We start from the raw sequence: 18657 nt of genomic DNA, 5'->3' as shown, positions 1-18657 counted from the left end.
ATAGATTTAATACTTTTTACATCGCTGAATCAATCCGAGAAACAGATTTACATTTGACAGAATATAATACGCAAATCTCATCCATTGACTCTTCCATCATTCACCAGCGGAATGAATGTGGAAGAATAAATGCATAAATGTTTTTCTGGCAGATGAGATGAATAAGTATTGACAGAGTGAAATATGAGAAGAATAGATGGAATTTTGAGTGACTAAATGAGCGAATTCACAAACTGGAATTTGCACTGACAACTGAGTGACAGATTGACTTTCCGCCAGCATGTCGACACTGTTGTTGCATAACCAACTAGCCTTGAATTCGGTCAATACGGGGCGCATTGCTTTGAATTCAGGATGGTCACGACCTGGCTTCACTTCCCATGTTATGATAGCAGGTATTCCCCTCCAGCGCTGCTCCCAGGGGAATGACAAATTCGGAAAATACGGGAGAGTTTAGTGTCGGATTTGCACCGACCACTCTTGGCAGATGGGAGCGTTTGAAACATCACATGCGGCATGCAGGTTCTCCCAGCTCTTACTGGGGGTGGGGGGGGGCTTGCACGGGCCATGTTGGACTGCACTCAAACAGCTAGCAGTGACTGATGGGCCTGAGGGATGCTTTTTTTTTTTTTTTTTTTTAAGGAACCCTGTACACCTCTGAGAAATCATGTGAGGAGATAGCAGGTCTCAGAGCCTTAAATGGTACACGGCAAACTGGCACTCAACCTTGGAGTGGAAGTCAAATGCATGGATAGAATTTATTGATTGATGTAAATGATTTTTTTTTTCTTTTTTGCAGTTGCAGCAGCTATCATTGCATTCCATGGCATTTGCCGTGATGAGATATCTTAGCCATCAGTGAGAAAGTCAAAGCAACATAAATAACTGATGACATATAGGAGCTTAATCTTTTGACCCTGTCATTGTCAGTTGTCTGCTAAGATCAAAGATCAACTTTCACGTGGGATGGTGCTACCAGTAGTGAAAATCCATCTGTGCAGTTGCATAATTGCCCTTTTCACTGCCTTATTTGCAGAATATTTGAAAGGGCACTATAATAATGGCAGTAATTGCTGCATGCAGTTCAAGGAGCAACTGAAAGGGACAGCTCACTCCTAAAACCAAGCTTTGGAAATATTGGATGAAGATATATTTGCCTTTTCTCCAATATGGTGGAATTTATTATATTCAAGAGGAGATGTATGTACATGTGAAATATGCATTTTTGATTTTGGGGTAAGCCATCTTAAAAAATTGCAACCTGATCTATATGATTCTAATGGGTTTCACACAGTGAGGAATAAAAAAAAGCAATAAAAACAAAAACAAAACAAAACTCAAGTACGGGTACGATGTTGGTTCAGTCACCCTCAGTCAAGGTATCGAAATCGATATCGGGAGAGAAAATAATTGGACCTCAGTTTGCTGCATCCAAATGGCAGCTACAGTTGTGTTTTAGTTTCAAGAATTTAAGAAAGTCTACCCCGAGTTTGCTGAAAATAAATCAAATTGATCCTGGACGGTCACTGACTCATTTTTGAAGACAACCAATCACCTCTGATCATTTGAGGTTTGACTGAGACGCAATGTTTCCAAATATGACAGTTTTCTCATCTATAAATCTGCGATTCAGAGTGCTGAGATGAGATTTGAACAATCTGCTCTGAAACCCATTTATACCACATATTTATAGCTCTTGCGCATCCATCAATCTCTGTGTGGTTTGTGGCATAGCAAACAGGTTCTGGATCAGTCCTTTAACTATGAGATGGTTGATAAATGTCATTGTGAACCACTACGGCCTAAGTGACAGTTGACATTTTATGATCGCAGCACTCTTAGTAACAAAGTATCTGTATCTTGTCTGCTCTGTGATGTATAGCTTCAGAGGCGCAGTCACAAAGGCTGCCCGTTACTTTCATTACACCACCTCTCTAGCGTTTATATCTGTTTATATCTATCTTAAGTATATCTGCAATGAAGAATATTAACAGTTAAGCCCATAAAGCCACTTGCTGCTTTTCAATACACTCATTTCAGAAATATTTTCAAAAACAAATTTATAAGACATCATTAAGGAAGGCATAACATTCATGGCATAGTCAAACTTTCATTGGACTAGTGGCTTAAGTGATTATGAATACAATAAGATTGTAAGTAAGTAAGACTCGTGTAGGAGCAGAATTGATTATGCTAAACTAATTGCATGGAGAGAACAATGTCTTGCAGGCAATACTCATAGGTAGATGAGTTAAACAGATATGGAGTTCATCAAAATCATAATCACCCAATATCTGTGTATACAGTGAAGCTAATAAAATGAAGCAGTCCAAATAAAAGCACAAGCTTCCGGACACCTATGGTGGGTGGCTTACAGAGTTTAATCAATACCTCTGCTTCTTTCCTTGCCACAGTGCAAGCTTGTTCCTTTGGATGCAGTGCCCTCTCCAACCCTGAGGCAATCCATGCAGAAACCCTCGGTACACCACACTACTCCACTGTAATGATACGGAGGAGAGAGTGTGAATAAAGTTGGATCTGACAAATCTATCCTCCCCCTTCTTCTTCTTCTTCTTGTGTAACAATTAGAAGGTTTGCATGTGTGTGTGGACATGTTGTATGAATTTATGTGATTTGAAGAAGTGAGACAGCATCGCGTCCCAAACATGTCATGCATCTGTCCGAGTCTCTCACTCACCCTTCTACTTCGTCTCCGTCTCTGGGGGGGAGGGTGAGATGGCGGTCAGCCTAGAGCTAAATTTTTAAATGCCATGGGTCACTTTTTAGAAGAGCAGTATGGATTTTAAGTGAAGGATTTTCCCCCAGCAGAAAATGAATGCCTCGAGGTGGCGGTGTGTCACCCTTGGACATGTGCTTTCACTCTCTTTTAATTGTCTGTGCTGGGAGTGACTGAACTAGGAGCTGAGATTAAAGGATTCTTTTTAAGAATGATTTCAAAGTGCCCTGCCATCTCACCCACGGCTAATTTAGTTAGCAGTATTTCCTATAATACAGCTTTAATACATCCTCTGTTGGATTCAGTGTCATGTCATTCGCAGTCATGACAAAGCCAGACGTCCATGTATCTGCTTTTGACAGGAGATGCAAGTCCCATTCATTAGCTTATAACCTAATGTCACCAGGAGTTCAGTCTCTTTCTCAGGTCACAAATTTACTATCTTAATTATTTGTCAAGATATTAGAACTTTTAAAAAATTATTTAACTAAGTCTCGCAAGAAATGGTGAAACACTGCGTGTTTAGTCAAATAGACGTTCTGTAAGGCTGTTTTAGGGTACAGTTCATCCTCTTTGTTTTGAATCAATCAAACATTGTCTAATTAGCTACTAAATTTAAAATACAACTGAGGCTAATGAGAATGTCACTAGATTATGATACTTGCAAAACAAAAGTACTGGACAAATTCAAAATTTGAACTAATCCCACAAGTGAATACAATTTATCCTGAGGGGAACATGAATGTCTGTATCAAATTCAGTCCATGCAGTAGTTTAAGATATGTTACTATAAACCACAAATGCCAGCCTCATAGTGGCAAGAGAGGAAACATCAGGGAATCACATGTCATTAGGATTGTCTGGGAATTATCTCATGAAGCATCTGTCAGGTCACTTCCCTCCACTGAATATGAGTCATTGTTTGTGAAACAGGCAAACTCAAATTAGGTTTGTATTCTCTTTAGCTCTTTCGTCACTCGTTTGATTTAAATCTCATCAGGGAAAAGTAATCAGTTGATCCTGTTAAAGGCGAGATCTCACATCTGCTCATCAACATCGGCTTAAAACTGGTGGAGTTAATCCGCAACTGATGTCACTTTGGCTGCCTCCGGTTTAGCATATAACCATTTTGTTCCCCCTACAGTTTGTTGACCTATGAAGTCATCTGGCTCACGAATGACCCGGGCCGATATATGGTAATTCTCGCTGCTCTTTGTTTGACCTTTACATCCTGATTAACTCTTAGAAAAGGGAAAAGACAGGGAAACTGTGGCGGGAGCAAGAATGATGCTATTGATGTTATGATCTTGATGTTTTTTCCAAGTGGTTAAGTATCACTGTAAGCTGCGCTGTCACTTCACAAACAGAATAAAAGATCTGGTGAAGACGAGACGCTGTGCCAGCATGGGCGGCTGAAAGAGAATACATACATAGCAAAGCAGGGAAATGCGATTGTGAGAGCGCCACGAGTGTTATTACATTACCTTCAGCTTTGTGAGCCCCCCCACATGCATTGCGCCTGTACATGCCGAGAGAGTCAAAGGAAAATGTCAACCAAATGCTTCTCATTTAGCAGCATCTGGTCCCATCCCAGCAGATTCTGACCATTTATTACGTCAGGTAATTGTTTGGTAATCTTACTCCAGTCAGTGGTGGGGCTTTTGATGGTGTTGTGAGGCTTTTTCATGAAAGACAACATCATCTCCAGCAGTGACAGTGTGTATTCCCCCTTCACCTCAGTCTCAAGAGTTTGGGTACTCAGAGAACCACCTTGCAGAAGCCCTCAGCTTTGAAAACACATTACAGCTCCAGGAGCTGTCTCAGCTGCCCAGGACACGTTCAAAGAAAAACACATCCACCCTCGCGTGCACTCTGCCCTCTTATTATAAGCGTGAGAATCTGCTCTTAGAGATACACACTTCAGTCAGAGTTGTGATTACGTGTCAGCAGGCGTGGGGCAGAAAGAAGTGAAGGCGGGTGGGGTTATCTTCATGGCTGAACAAGAACTAGATGGAGGACAGGGAACATCTTTCAGAAACTCTAGCCAGTACTCTGGGATAGATAAGGAGAGAACGCTCCATTGGCCTGGCATTGTGGAAGGGAAAATTGCTAGAGAATCATCACAGAAGACTCAATACCTCCCATCTCCTGCAATTTACTTTCTGGATAAGGAATCATTGTAAATCATCTGTTAACAGAGTGACAATAGTTGTGTAGGCTATTGTACAGTGCACATGTGATGTTTGAGGGTTTGAAAATTCCCCTAAGTTATCTGAGCATTGCCCAAAAAAAAGAGGGTCCCAACTGACTGTGAGGTCTGATTAAATAACATGAAAGTTTTTACATTCAGCAATTCAATGAGCAAATGGTGAAACATATTTCAGACATCATCAACTCTGCAATATGTATTTCTTCTGGGGGTAGCTGTGGCCTAGAGGTTGGAGAAGCTTCACCGGTTCGATATCTGGCAGGATATCGGCAGGAAAAAAATTTGAGTGTGGTGGACTGATTAATCAATCCCAAAAACATCACAAAGGGACCTCAATGCTAGATATACTAGATGTAATTTCAAAGATTCTTTTTCTGTTGCTGAATTTATGTGATTCAATAAGCTTTACACCCCACATTTAAAATAAAATAAAAAATAAAAAAAATGCAGCAGCTCAATGCAGTTCCCAGCTGGCTGTCACTTGCTCTATGCAAGGCATTAGAGACAGGAGAGTGCAGTCCCTTTACGATAAATTTAGTCCAAACTGCTGGCACTCAAGCTCAGCTGCTGCTAAGGTGGAACACTGGAGGTTGGCAGGAAATATGGGAGGAATAACTGCAGTGCTGTTGCTAAGGCATCTTCCAGCCTTACAATTCAAGTTGAGTTGAGGATAAAAAGATACCGCCTTACTGTCTCTTTTATACAATACAGTTGAAGACAATGGATAAAGGTGTGTTTTGCTATAGAAATTTTTCTTGACGTTATTTCCTTTTTTCCTTGTCTAAAGGTAGAGAGAATCGAAAAAAAAAAATCCTTACGTGGTGTTATGCAGCTTGAAAAGAAGTGAGAAGTCAGGGTGAGAATGTCCAGGTGATAACAGGATGAGTTATATAATCATAAAGCATTGTGATATTAGAACCTGGGGCTTGGGCAACACATTTGTGAGATTTTTCAGTAAGTCCAGTATTGCATAACTGGCCTTCACAGACATTCTGCTTCTTTCAGACCAGAATGCAAAGTGGAGTAGTAGGAGCTAAGGTTTGAAGAGCTGGTATGCAATGTGTGAATTGCTGGACACAGGCTTACACTAAAAAACAAAAATCACTTTCAACATTAAATTTAACCATCAGTGGAAACTTAATCAGCAACCACAACATTGTTTGAATTATTGCTTTGGCCTTGCAAAAACACCTAACGTTTCTTTGCTGCTTTTTGGCGTGACTGTACATCGTGTGTTTTAATAGCTATCATAATCACTTATTACTTAATTGACACTTGAATCTTGAATATATGTTACATAGTTGTTGTATTTTATGATGTGATTTCTTTTTATTAGCTCTTCACTGTAGCAAAAATACTGATTGCGCATATATACAAGTAAAACTATCTGGGGGGATTAGACATGAAGTGTTCATTTTAGGTAGAAGACATATCAGTTTGAGTTTGGGTTTAGTCCTGTTTTACAGCTAGTCAGCGGCGTGTGACTTTCTGCCAGTGTGAACGCTCTGCTGCTTCCCCTTCTTGACCAGCCTGCCCCCGGAGTGTGCTCCGAACACTCCGAGCAGATGAATAAACAAACGGAACCGTCTGCCACTTCAGTCATCCCCCAAAGGAGAAATACTGCTTTGAATTTACTTAATAGTTCCAGATTATTATGTCAGCTTCATCTTGACAGCTCAATCCAATGTGCAGGCCACAGCCTGTATGATCACACACAAGCTTTCTGAGGGAACTGACTGGATCTTCTGGTGCTCTCTTCCCAAAAGTAGGGTTAACTTCCATCAGTGAAAGTTGTTTTTAATAGAAAGTATAAGATCTAAATTGTATGACAACCTAAATTGGCAAAGCTTTGAGTGTTCTGACCTAAAACCCAGGCTGAATGATGAATTATTACTATTGGTGATCTATTTTTGCAATTTCAAAGCTGGAAACAAGGTCTGATATAAACTGTAAATTATAAATGCAATGTATCTTGCAATCTTCAAAGAGTTATTTTTATGGATTAGGCAAATCTTGGACACTAATGGAAAATGATAATTATCAGATTGAAAGTGATATCACAGCAATGCAATGGTGAAAGTGAGTGAGCTTTAAGGTTTTCTTAAAAGATTTGAATGTCAAATGTACTTAAGGTCCGTCCTCCATTTCCTTTCATTTTCTAAAGCCCAGCAGTTTTGTTGTTGTTTTTTTTTTTTTACCCATTTCAATTTTCCACTTCTGTGTTTTAGAGTCATCACTTTTGACTTCACCAAAGCAAACAAACTAACTGTGCTCTAACTGAGCACCTTGTTAACATAAACCAGCAATGAACCAAAAGAATAGTTGACCTGTAGCGCAGATAATTTCAAGAGAGGCAGATGGTTCATTATTTTTTCATGGAGTTAAATATGACTACTACCCATCTTATCTGCAAAGTGATCGTTTGTCTCAGTTTTAATCCACTAAATAGGCAGAGCAGCGTGCCAGATGAGAGGGAGAGAAGAATGAAAGACAAAGTTTGGCAGCTATAAAGTAGCCCTTATCCATAACCGTATCATGATATGTCTAATGGCATTTTCAGTCTCTCATGTGTTTCTGCAATCCATTATGACAAGATTATTGAAAAACATGAATACATTAAACGGTGGGTAATCTTCTTAATGACTTCTCCAAAAGAAAATAAGGACATCAAACAGGTGTGAATGAACAACAGCCATGTCAATGGATATGAGAGGCTATATTTAGGCTCAGCAGTGCTTCAAGATATATGTTACACATGCTAACACACTGACAACATGTTGATTTGTAGCAGGCAAACTATTTACCATGTGCAGCATTTATTATTGTAGCATGATAAAAGTTGCTAATTAGCACTAAACACAGAGCTGAGGCTGATGGGACTGCAGTAATGACTGTGCCTCACAAATGCACAAATACTGAGATTACATCATAGATGCGTCTATTTATCATTTCTTCATAATTTCATAAATTCTAATAATTTTGTTTTTAATTTTCATTATCATTATTATTGTTTTAGGATTACACACCGGGTGACTCCAGGAAAACTAATCACCTTACTTATTTTCAAAGTATAGTGTGCTCTTTTTGTCACAGCTTACTTAAAAACTTTCAAGAATGCTGAGACAGAGGGCGTCTGTTCCTCAGTCTGCTCTATAAGGCGAGTGTTTCCATAAATTTAGTTCTCACACTGTGTTAAATAATCAACATTCAGGCTCAGCTCAAACCTGCCTCAGATTAATAGTCTCTGGCTGCGCCATGTCAGGTGACATGATATCCGCTTTCCCATGACTCAGGACTGGGACATCCAGGTCACCTGTCACAGTGAGTGGACAGTGACTCTGATATTATCTTCAAATTTGAAGACTTTGCTCTGTCACTTCTTGTTCCAAGAAAGCAAGATGCCAAATTTGGAGTTTGTCAGTAGTCAGTATGTGCATCCATTTTTAAAAAGGGGATTCATGGTTTCTTCGTGTTGCTAAAGAGTGGCCTGCGCACTGCTGCCACTGGTGGCAGAAAAAAAAACATATAAATATCGATCAGCAATACTGCTACAACAGCCTGCAGTTAAATGACCCTACGCTTCCTTCGGCACTGTGCCTCGTGCAGTCTTTCCTTTGAATTCATTTTATGCTTGCTTTTAAGACCAGGCTGAAATGTGTCAGGTAGCAGTAATGTGACTAGTTAATTATTCCACAAGAAAGCATCTCCGATGTAATTCAGGCCCAGAGGTTGTGCATTTGTTAGCATATAAAGAGAAGAGGACCTTCAGGGCTGGAGAAGCAAATACTTTTTTTTTTTTTTAATCTTCATTTGAGCCTTGAATTTTAAAGCTTTTTTGGGGGGGGGGGGTAGTCATATGGGAAGGAGTTATGTTTCATTGTGTGTCAGGTGACATTCATCTGAACTACATTTATATGCAACCTTTACATGCTTTCATTCTTATTATGCCTCTAAAACACACCCCAGATTATTCAGCTCAATGAAGTCCAAGAGGAAGAGGGAGGCAATAAGGTTAGGGTGACAGCTTTGCAGAAGTGCAAAGGTAAACTTAACTGAAACCTGCACTACAGCTCAGCGCTGATTCCCGTATCCACTGAATGCATATAAGGTGACAGGATACATTCCGCCTCTGTCAATATCTTTCTGGCAAGGCAACCCAAATGCAATTCTGAGTGTGGCAGAATTTTGTCCCAAGTATCAGACATGCATAAAAGATCAGATTATAACTCTTAGTCTTAGAGAGATGAGGCCTTAATAATGCATGGCTCGATTATACCAAAGCAGGGCTAAAAATCCCTTTCATACACCTCACCTGATTTTCTATATTCAAGCCAATGTGAAAAGGAAAAATACAGGCTAAGGTGTCATACTGATTGGCGGATTTCACGTCAAGTTGAACACATTTAAGTGAAGGGCTCCAATCATGCACTATTGAGTTGCTGTTGTGCAGCTGATTACTAATTACGTTCCAGGCTACCGTGTTGCCTTTGGGCTTAACTGCAATTGAATTAGACTGTCACCGTTCAGACGCCTCAGCCAACTAGAGAGTGTTCCCGTCTGTGACAGGTGTTCTTTCTCTGAGACAGGTGAGTACGTGCTGGAGATTTCCCCATTGCTTTTTAATGACGCTTGCTTCTAATTTGATGGGGATGTACTTAAGTGTACTGTTCAAAGAAATCATCTCATGTCTCAAGTATATAGAAGAAAATAAATACCCAGCTGTCAATGCCCCCCCTCCCTACATATATATGTCAATCCTCTCTTTATCTTTAAAAACAAATGGATATGTGAGGAAGAGAAGGATGAAAAGTCTCTCCTGCTTCCATTTATGTCTCTCCAAGTCTCTTATTAGCTTCAAATATGTTATGTTTTGCATGCTTTTGCAAATGTGAATAACTATTCTAGATTTATAAACCCAAAGATGTCAATGCGAGATTTAACAGCAGGAGTATAAAGTTGATGTGGATTATTTCCGCTGACCTTCACAGTGAATGAAACCCAGTTGTGTGACCCAAGATGATTTTGGAGTGACTGCGAGTGCTAGAGGGTTCTCTTCACCAGCCATCCAAACACAAAAATGAGGCAGTGCGTTTTGGAGAGATCAGGAGATTTGGACAATCTGTACCAAAGAGTAGTGAAGCTGATTTGGAAACACATCACTGCAGTAGTCACAGAAAATTCATTTCTCAGACACTTGTTGGTTCCTTTATTTTCTTTCCAAAGACAAACCAGCTTCTCTCTCATTCAGAACTCTCTCTGTGTTTCCTCTGAAATAAAGAACAGGACAAAAACAGTTCACACTCCAAACCCAAGTGAAGTATAACTCACCCTGACCTGATGGTGGCTACGTTCGGTTAGGCCTTTTCTCAAAAGTCAGCTATTTGTTCACATCAAGCTTCTTCCATTTCCACATGCTGGTTGTTTAATAGTTCTGCAAAGTCTTCCAAATTTGGTAGGTGAGGGAATGTGTATGAAGAGACTGAAGGCTCGCCATTGAGTTGTTTTTACTGTTCTATGCTGAAGAAGAATTGAGAACTTAACCACAAAATAAATTTGATTCCCAAGAAAAAGGTAGGCTGACCTAGAGTAGCATGGGTCTATTTCATGGAACCAGTCTGGTTTCCCCAAATGGCAAAAGACAAACACACCAAAGTGTGTGTTACACAATGCATGTAATTTAAGAACAAAGAAAGTCCATATATGGAGCAGGTTGGGGTGGCAGATGCGTCAATAAAGTAGGCTTATACCATCCGCATCATAATTTTATGCCTTGTCACAATAACTTTATGAGGTATTGCTCAGAAGTAGTAGATTGTCATAAATGTTTTCATGATTGCCAAGTTTGGATCAATATCTTAACAAGGGGCCTTTCACAAGCCTGTAGTGAAAATTAAACAGCTGATAAACTCTGCAGTGTTAAAATCAATACCCTGCCCTTTTATTCTTAATCAAGCCACATATTGCATGACGGGCACTCAAAACAGAGAGGATTTTTAAATCACACTTGTCACAAAGCTCTCATGGAGAAAATGTATGGATTTATGGATTCATATAATTTTGTCCCAAATTGGCATTTTTTCCTCCTACAGGGAATTGTCAGACAGAAACACATTTAGTGATGTGTGTTTTCACAATTACTTCCTTTCCCGTGTAATCTGCCTTCATGCCAGTAGTCGGGGGAAATGACAGCAACCCATATTGTGTCGAATTGTGCATGTTCTAATCACTGCTTCTGCTAAATAATACATTAATTGCATCAGCAGTGGCTGCAGCAGAACTAAGCTTCTTAGGAGAGCTGCTTGCATTGTGTCTGTTTAGCTGCCCCATTATAAGAAGAGCAGAGATCAATGCAGCGACGTAATGGTTATGCTGGTGTAGAGGAGCCCGTGGGATCCAGTGGTATGTGTGCATGACAGCAAGGGGGGGCTCTGGGAGGGTTAGATTCTCTACAGCAGGACCCTTGGGGGCGTTGAGTGGCTGCCGAGGCCCTTATGGCTAACATGATAACATTTCAGCGCACATCAGTTTAAGATGCTTATTCTTTGTGTTGTTTAAAATCAATAAACAACAGCACAATTCATGTTGCCGGTCTATTAAAGCCACATGGGTCATAAGACACAGAAGTCATGCAACACAGCATATGGGATACATTCAAAATGTATGTATTTATTTAGACTGTTCCAGTCGTGTCACTTTAAATGGGTCCCATAACAAATAAATACAGGCTATTTGTGACATATGTGAACAAGTTACAACAAATTAGATTTTGAATTATAGAAACACATCTCCAAACTTGATTACAATGGCAGATTTTATGGGAATAAAAATACAACACAATCACTAAATAAGATCAGAACTCCGACACAAACCAACCATATATTTTCTGGCCCTGTGCTCCTACTCCTTGAAAAGGATGCCTTGAACATATTCCAATATATATATTTTTTTAATTTCTAATTATTTTTTCTTCTTTCTGAGTAGTCATGTTATTAGGTACAGCTTGTCGCATTTTAGCAATTCAACCTTTACAACCTGGAAGGTGAGCACAGCACTGTACTTTTGACAACTTTTTCTTTTTTCTCTGATGTTTCCCTTGCTAATGAGAAGGTATTGACTATTCCGAGCAAGCATTCGATGAGCCTATGGAAGATGGAGTTTCAAGTGCAGCCACATTATTCTGTTTTTCTTTGCGAGACGCCTACATACATCAGGATGATCCATCTCCAGAGTCATTAACAAAATCACTTTAGCGCGGTTCTGACAAGCCTCAGTGATTGCCGCTAATGAACTTAGCACATCAAAGATAAATCAAAGCAAAGAGAAAATGACTCAGTTTATGCAAAGCTCAGAAAATAGGCAAATAATCTAGGGTATCTATTCTTTGGCTTGGCTGAGATGATCAGTGACATGTCACATACATGTACAGGACACTGCCCTTTGAAAATTCATCCTTCATCAACACCTTGAAAATTGCTGTCAAAAGCATGCATATTCTGTCTGTTGCAATTTGCGCACTAAATGCTGTGACATGATGCTAATATTAACATGATGACATCCTTTGTCATTGAGGACGACATCTGTGTTTTTTAGAGAAGGTTTCTATCTGTGGCATGGCTTCGAGTGGCATTGCTCCGGCGTTTTCTGAATAATTTACATCTGTCGGTAAGCTGACAGCTGAGAAAAATGTTCCTGAACAGCGAGATGGCTGTGAGCACCGCGTGGAAGTTTGACAAACTCATGCCGCAAAGCGCCCTCAGCGAAGATGTGTAAGCACTTTGCATAAGTCGAGTGGGTCGTGCAACATCTTCCGGTGTGATTTATTTCATCCCGGAATCCTGCTCGTCATCAGTATTCCTCGTCGTCAGCGTCTCAGTTGTCCTGGCATCCCGTCGGGTCTGCTTACAGCACAACTGTGGTTTGCACAAGTGAAGAGTGTTCATGTTGAGTTTGATGGTATGCATGTTTGCTGGGTGAGTGTGGGGGTCACACGAGCTGTCAAAACCTCGACAGATCTGTGATTCATAACCGCCTCTAAATTTTATTCTGTGCTTCCTTCCCTTGCTCATCAATATTTCAGATTACCCGTCCAATGACGTGTAACAGGTATTAGTTCTTATTTGTGTCCATGCAGCATTATTTGTCAGAAATGAAATGGAATGAAATCATCACCTTAAGATCTATAGAGGAAAAAAATTACTCTCATTACAATTTATAAGACACGTCTGCCACACATGGCCGTGTCTCTGCTCTTGATAACATGATCTGAGGGTACAGAGCATCATGAGACTTTTGGCAATCAAAATTTTAATCTTTGACTCAAGGACTTGGCTCATGCAAACATACCCAGTTCATATTGGAAAGGTCTCTGAAGGTAACTCTCAAGCTGTTTTGGGCTGCAGTATGCTATCCATATGTTGATCATAGTTTTCTGTCCAGATTCCATCACTAAATTTAATCTTTCACCACCAGAGTGTAGTACTCACCCTTGACTGTAAATACCTCCATGTGATTCACACAAGCCCTGTAGGAAGTGTTTTGATTTTTATCCCCCCCCCCCCCCTTCTACCTTGAATGATTCACAAAGCCACTGCCAGCTGCATTTTACAAGAAGACATGAATGGACAAATGTTCTCTTTTTGATAAATATAGCAAAAAATAAAAATAAAAATAAACGCACACACAAAGAGGAGGCAGACTGCATATCCTGAGTTTACGGAGGAATTTGTTTAAATCTAGAATAACTTTTTCAGTGAATGCAAAGCAGTGTGCCCAGAAGATGTCCTTTTAGGGAAAATGAACCTCGCCAAGTCCTACATTTTTGAGCTCAATTATAACCCCGATAATTGAATATGAATAACTTAAAAGCCAACCTTAGAACAATTAGAGAAAAGCAGAGCTGAACGAGCAGTGAGTGGATGTAGGGGGCAGGTTCAGGGTGTTACAGAGGGCTTCAGAACTTAATTGGAGCCCCAGTCCTCTCTTATTAAAAAACACAATACATCCCGCTTTTAAACCACTTAACTTATTGTAGTTTACTGGACAAAAAATAAGAAAAAAAAAATCACTCATTTGCCTGAAAGGCCAATTTCTCTGAAGCTTGGATTAACAGCAAACAGGCCTCACTTATTTTTTTCTTCCTACCCATTGTTTTAATTTTGTAAAATATTATAGGCAAGCATCATAATTAAAAATACATATCAGCGTGTGAGTCAGGCCTCTCTGGCTCACTCTCTGCAGCTCTCTTCCAAACAGCATACAAACAGCGCTATTAAAGCATATTGTCTATTAATGCATTTAGACTACTAAGGGCCAACACAGAAAGGGATGTCTAACTCAAAATAACTGCTTGTAAGCAAGCAATCTTTAAACAAATATTCCTAATCAAATTGTGGTTTTCTTCCATGGAATCAATATGTCAAGCAATAGGAAATCTGAGGTCAAAGTTCACCTCCTGTCAGTCACACCACAGTCAGTGTGCAAAGGAAAGCAGGATCCTTTCAGCCATACCAGCCCAAAGAAACGAAAATTAAATTATTGGTGGCTGTTGTAGCCCTAGTCTCCTTTGATTTTTCCTCCGATGTCAAGGTCAGGGTTATAGGCTCAAATGCTGGGATAATAATCATACATTAGTAAGGAATCTGACAAACTGTTATCATTTCACAGGTTCCCAATTCAAAAAGACTATGAATAAATGACCTTGTAGGGACATTAAGTAAAACAAGCTACTATCAGACAAACAGTAATGTTAGCGTTAAAGCTCTTAGTGTTACAAGATATGACAGGAAAGGTTTAAAATAATTCTGAAATGTTAAACGTGTATTTGACACATTTAATGAGGAAGTTGGAAGTAAAACTGGATGAGTAGTGAAGTTTGCAACATAAATTAGCATAATGTGACAAAGTAGACATGTTGCACCAGCTTGTTTAAGCCACACAAAACACTCACTGCTAAAGTGCTTGGAAAACCCTCTTGTGTGGGATGTAATCTGTATGAAAATTACAGAGAAATGTCTTCCAGTGAGCACAAGGTGACGTAACTTTACTGATTAACCAGAACATTTCTGAGGTCTGGTGAAGAGACAGCGAGCCAGTTTATTACGTTGCAGTTTGCTTTTTATTATCCGATTACGGTTGTTGATAATTATTGCTATGGAGCAGCCTTGGCTCAGGACATGCCCAGGCATCACTGGGCTAAACTCTGAACCCTAAATGGCTCGACAGACAGGCCAGCGCATCACATGGACGCTCCATCACTGTGTCGGTGTGTGAAAGAGAAGTCAATCATAAAGTACTTCGTTAAGGTAAAGCAACGGTATTATGGTATGGTATGTATTATGGCAGTCCATTTCATTAACGATGTTGTTGTTGGTGATGAACTTTAACAAGGTTGCGTACATGCTGACCACAAATGCCTCACCAAACCATTTGTCTAATTTAATCAAAGCGCGACACATTATCATTCCATTTCATGTGAAATTTGAGGTTTTTTTGTCAAAAACACATTAGAAATGACAATTTATGCTGCCTTCCCCTCCGGTGGAGTTTTTGTATTTGCACAAATTTGACGCTGTTAGCACTGAAGTTTAGCACAGCTCAGAAGCAACGTTAACAACAACATCTACTTGCATCTACAGCACTCATTTTCTTGAGGAAATGTAATTCTAGTTATTTTCATCGCCTTTCTTCATCATCGCCGTTCTTTCACAGATCAGTGAAATTATCATATTAGATCACCAACAGATACCTTATTTTGGTGAATAAATCCAATGTAATTTTTGGTCTGCAGACACAAATAAGCCATTTGTGTCTACCCAATTCATTGACATTATAAATATTTACTTACTCTCATTAAAAGAAGGATAAAATCAACCATTTATTAGCCGAGACAAGTGAGCAAAGACAACAAAGCCTGAGCCCACGGGTTTGCCGACAGCAGAGAGATCTCACTCCCCTCTTGCATTTCAAACAGAATTTGTCCAGTGCACAAAGGCACCGTCCCAAAATCGCAGCCTAATGAGACACAAAGGACTTTAACACAGCTAGTGAGAATACATCAGACTTGTAAAGCAGATGCTTTGAAGATCTTTCACTTCTTTTCCGCCTCTGCTCTAAGCCTGGCTGTCCCTTCTGCCACCTTCCCCACAGCAAGGCCGCACATCCTGCAATATGTTGATTAGGACAAAGAACAGCAGGGACTTATAGAGGCTGACATTGATTCCAAGTGTGATTGATAGAACTCTGCGAGATTACGGTGAAACCGCCTTACTGTTTACTTATGTGTCAACACTGGCTTCTTCAAGGCCAAATCAAATTAATTTCATTATTCAGTTATTCAAGAATATCTCAGTAAATTGAGAGTTCCCCTTGGACTAGAAACATTAAATGCCCCTGTAGATATTCTTGAAGTCTAACTTACCTCAAAACTACTTGAACAAATTCCAGTAAAGTGGATCCGGGATTTAGAATGGCTCAAGTCTTCACCCAGAAAAACAGTTTTCATTCTAAAAGAATCTAATTACTTGTTTGAATTAATGTTGCACAGAATGTGATATTAAATTACATTAAATTACATGATTATTTCCTTTTCCCCCATTATTGTCTGTGAGAATGATGACTTTCTCTGAAGCATTTTAAAGCAGAAATTCCCCCTGTGAACAGTTTTAACTACCAGCATTTGTCAGTGTTTATTGCCTTCAGGGGCTTTTATTTTATTATCATCCCAAACAGATAAGCCTCAACTAACAAAGTTTGACCAAAATCTTAAAGTAAAAACACTTTTCGATGCATGGGTAGTTTCAGTACCATGCGTCCCACCTGCTGGCAGAGGATCACAAGGGATTTGATGGGACATGTTTGGAGATTTAAGTAGTACAGCGCTGCACTTTCTTGTGATCACTGCAGACAGGTAGAGCTTTATCATCAAGGGCTGTTTGTGCATTAACTCACAAAGTACGCACACACACATCCAACCAGGGTCCTGACTCTTCTGCATTATAAGAAAAAAAGACTGATTATACTTGACAGCACTCTCAGTTTTGATATTTCAAAAGAACTTAACCTGGTTTTTGTCAGCCCCCTGCCCCTTGCTCTCATGTCCCTGCTGCTGCGTTGTAGGATAATCAATATTTCCTGTGTGCGCAGCCACAGGCTTTATCACGGGCATTATAAGGCTTGGTGAAAATATAAGCGGCGGAATGGAACGTTCAAACTCCATGTCTCATGAGGAGACAGATCTTTGAGCATAAAGGAGCCCCGGCTGCTAACTCGGATGAGACAACGGAGGGGCAGGAGGTTGGGGGGGGAGGAGGCAACAGCACCACAAGTTGTGCCTAAGACAAAAGGCTTCCCTCGGTTTAAAAACACAGCTGCAGTCTTTGTTTCTGGCACTCATTTCACAAGTCTAATGGAAATTTGCAGCTGAGGCATTCATTCCCGAGTGCATGAGGGGAGAGTAAGCGATTGAACGAGGGAGAGGAGTAGAAAGACGGCTAGCAGGCGGGTGAGAAGCAGTGCAGAAAGTGCAAGGAGTGTGCCATTATTAATGCAACACAACATGTTGACCCATTTGTTCCAAAGATTGTTCAGAAACCCTGATTATGCTTTTGCGTTAGTAATTGATTATCTTCCTTTGAGATGAAGGAACAGGCTACATGTTTGACTTGATTTAGAGGATTATCTAGCTTAAAATGGAGAGAGGCCTCAAACTCTTTTTCCTGGAACGGCAAAAATCCCCTTATTTCCTATAATCTCCTCGTTTTGCAGCCTTTGTAATTAAACAATTCGTATTACTTGGTCCCATCGATTCTGGCAAATTTGTCCACAAAAGAATCCTCTGAATTCATCCAGGGCAAGATCTCAAACAAAATAAACCGGCTGTTAATGGCTAATTTCTGTGTTATTACCTAACAAAGTGCAGCAGTGTGGTCCTCCTGCCTTCCCCTTTCTGAAGCCAGCTAAACTGAGAATCCGTAATTGGTTCCCTAGTCCTGTTGCACCTCAAAAGGCTTACCATCATTACTGCCAAGCAGAGGAACGAGAGGGAAGAGGGAGCAAGATTTCAAACAATTATCTGTCCCTAGCGAGCAGGGTCTGCAAGAAGAACTAAGGGGAAGGCATGAAGAGGAGAGGCATATCAAAGAGACCTGTGTTTCTTTTTCCGTCATGCAAATGTGCCGTCATTTTGTAGCCGAGGAGGAAGCGCCTCATGGAGACAGGGATTGCTGGATGAGGGGGGACAAAAATGTCATACTGTATACATTTCATTTCATGCAGTGACAAAATTGTGTTTGTGTATGTTTATGGATTTGAAAAAAGGAATTAAAAAAGATCTTTGGTGTGGAAGTTTGGGAAACAAATGGGAGGCATAGCTGTCATACATTACGCTTTAGTCAATGCTGTTTAACACAAATACCCTGCTTACCCCATTGCAAAATGTTATGTGAAACTCAAGTCTGGTAATGTCTTTTAGTTAATCTTCCATTGTGTGCAAGCAGACAAAGAGCTAAAAATTTCTGCAACACCACACAAGATTGCTGAGCCGCAGTTAAAGCCTGAATGTGTTTCACGTGTGCTCTGTGGTCCATTACACCAGGCAGATCATTAGCCCTTAATATTGTGTGCATGTTACGCAGGTGGTCAGTGGGGTCTTACTTTCATTTACATAAACTGTTGTGCAAAGTGAGGCTGCAGTTCATAAAAATAACCACTTGAA

The sequence above is a fragment of the Scatophagus argus genome, chromosome 24 (genome assembly GCF_020382885.2).
Source record: "Scatophagus argus isolate fScaArg1 chromosome 24, fScaArg1.pri, whole genome shotgun sequence".
In the NCBI taxonomy this organism is placed as follows: domain Eukaryota; kingdom Metazoa; phylum Chordata; class Actinopteri; family Scatophagidae; genus Scatophagus; species Scatophagus argus.
This window is presented reverse-complemented; position numbering follows the sequence as displayed.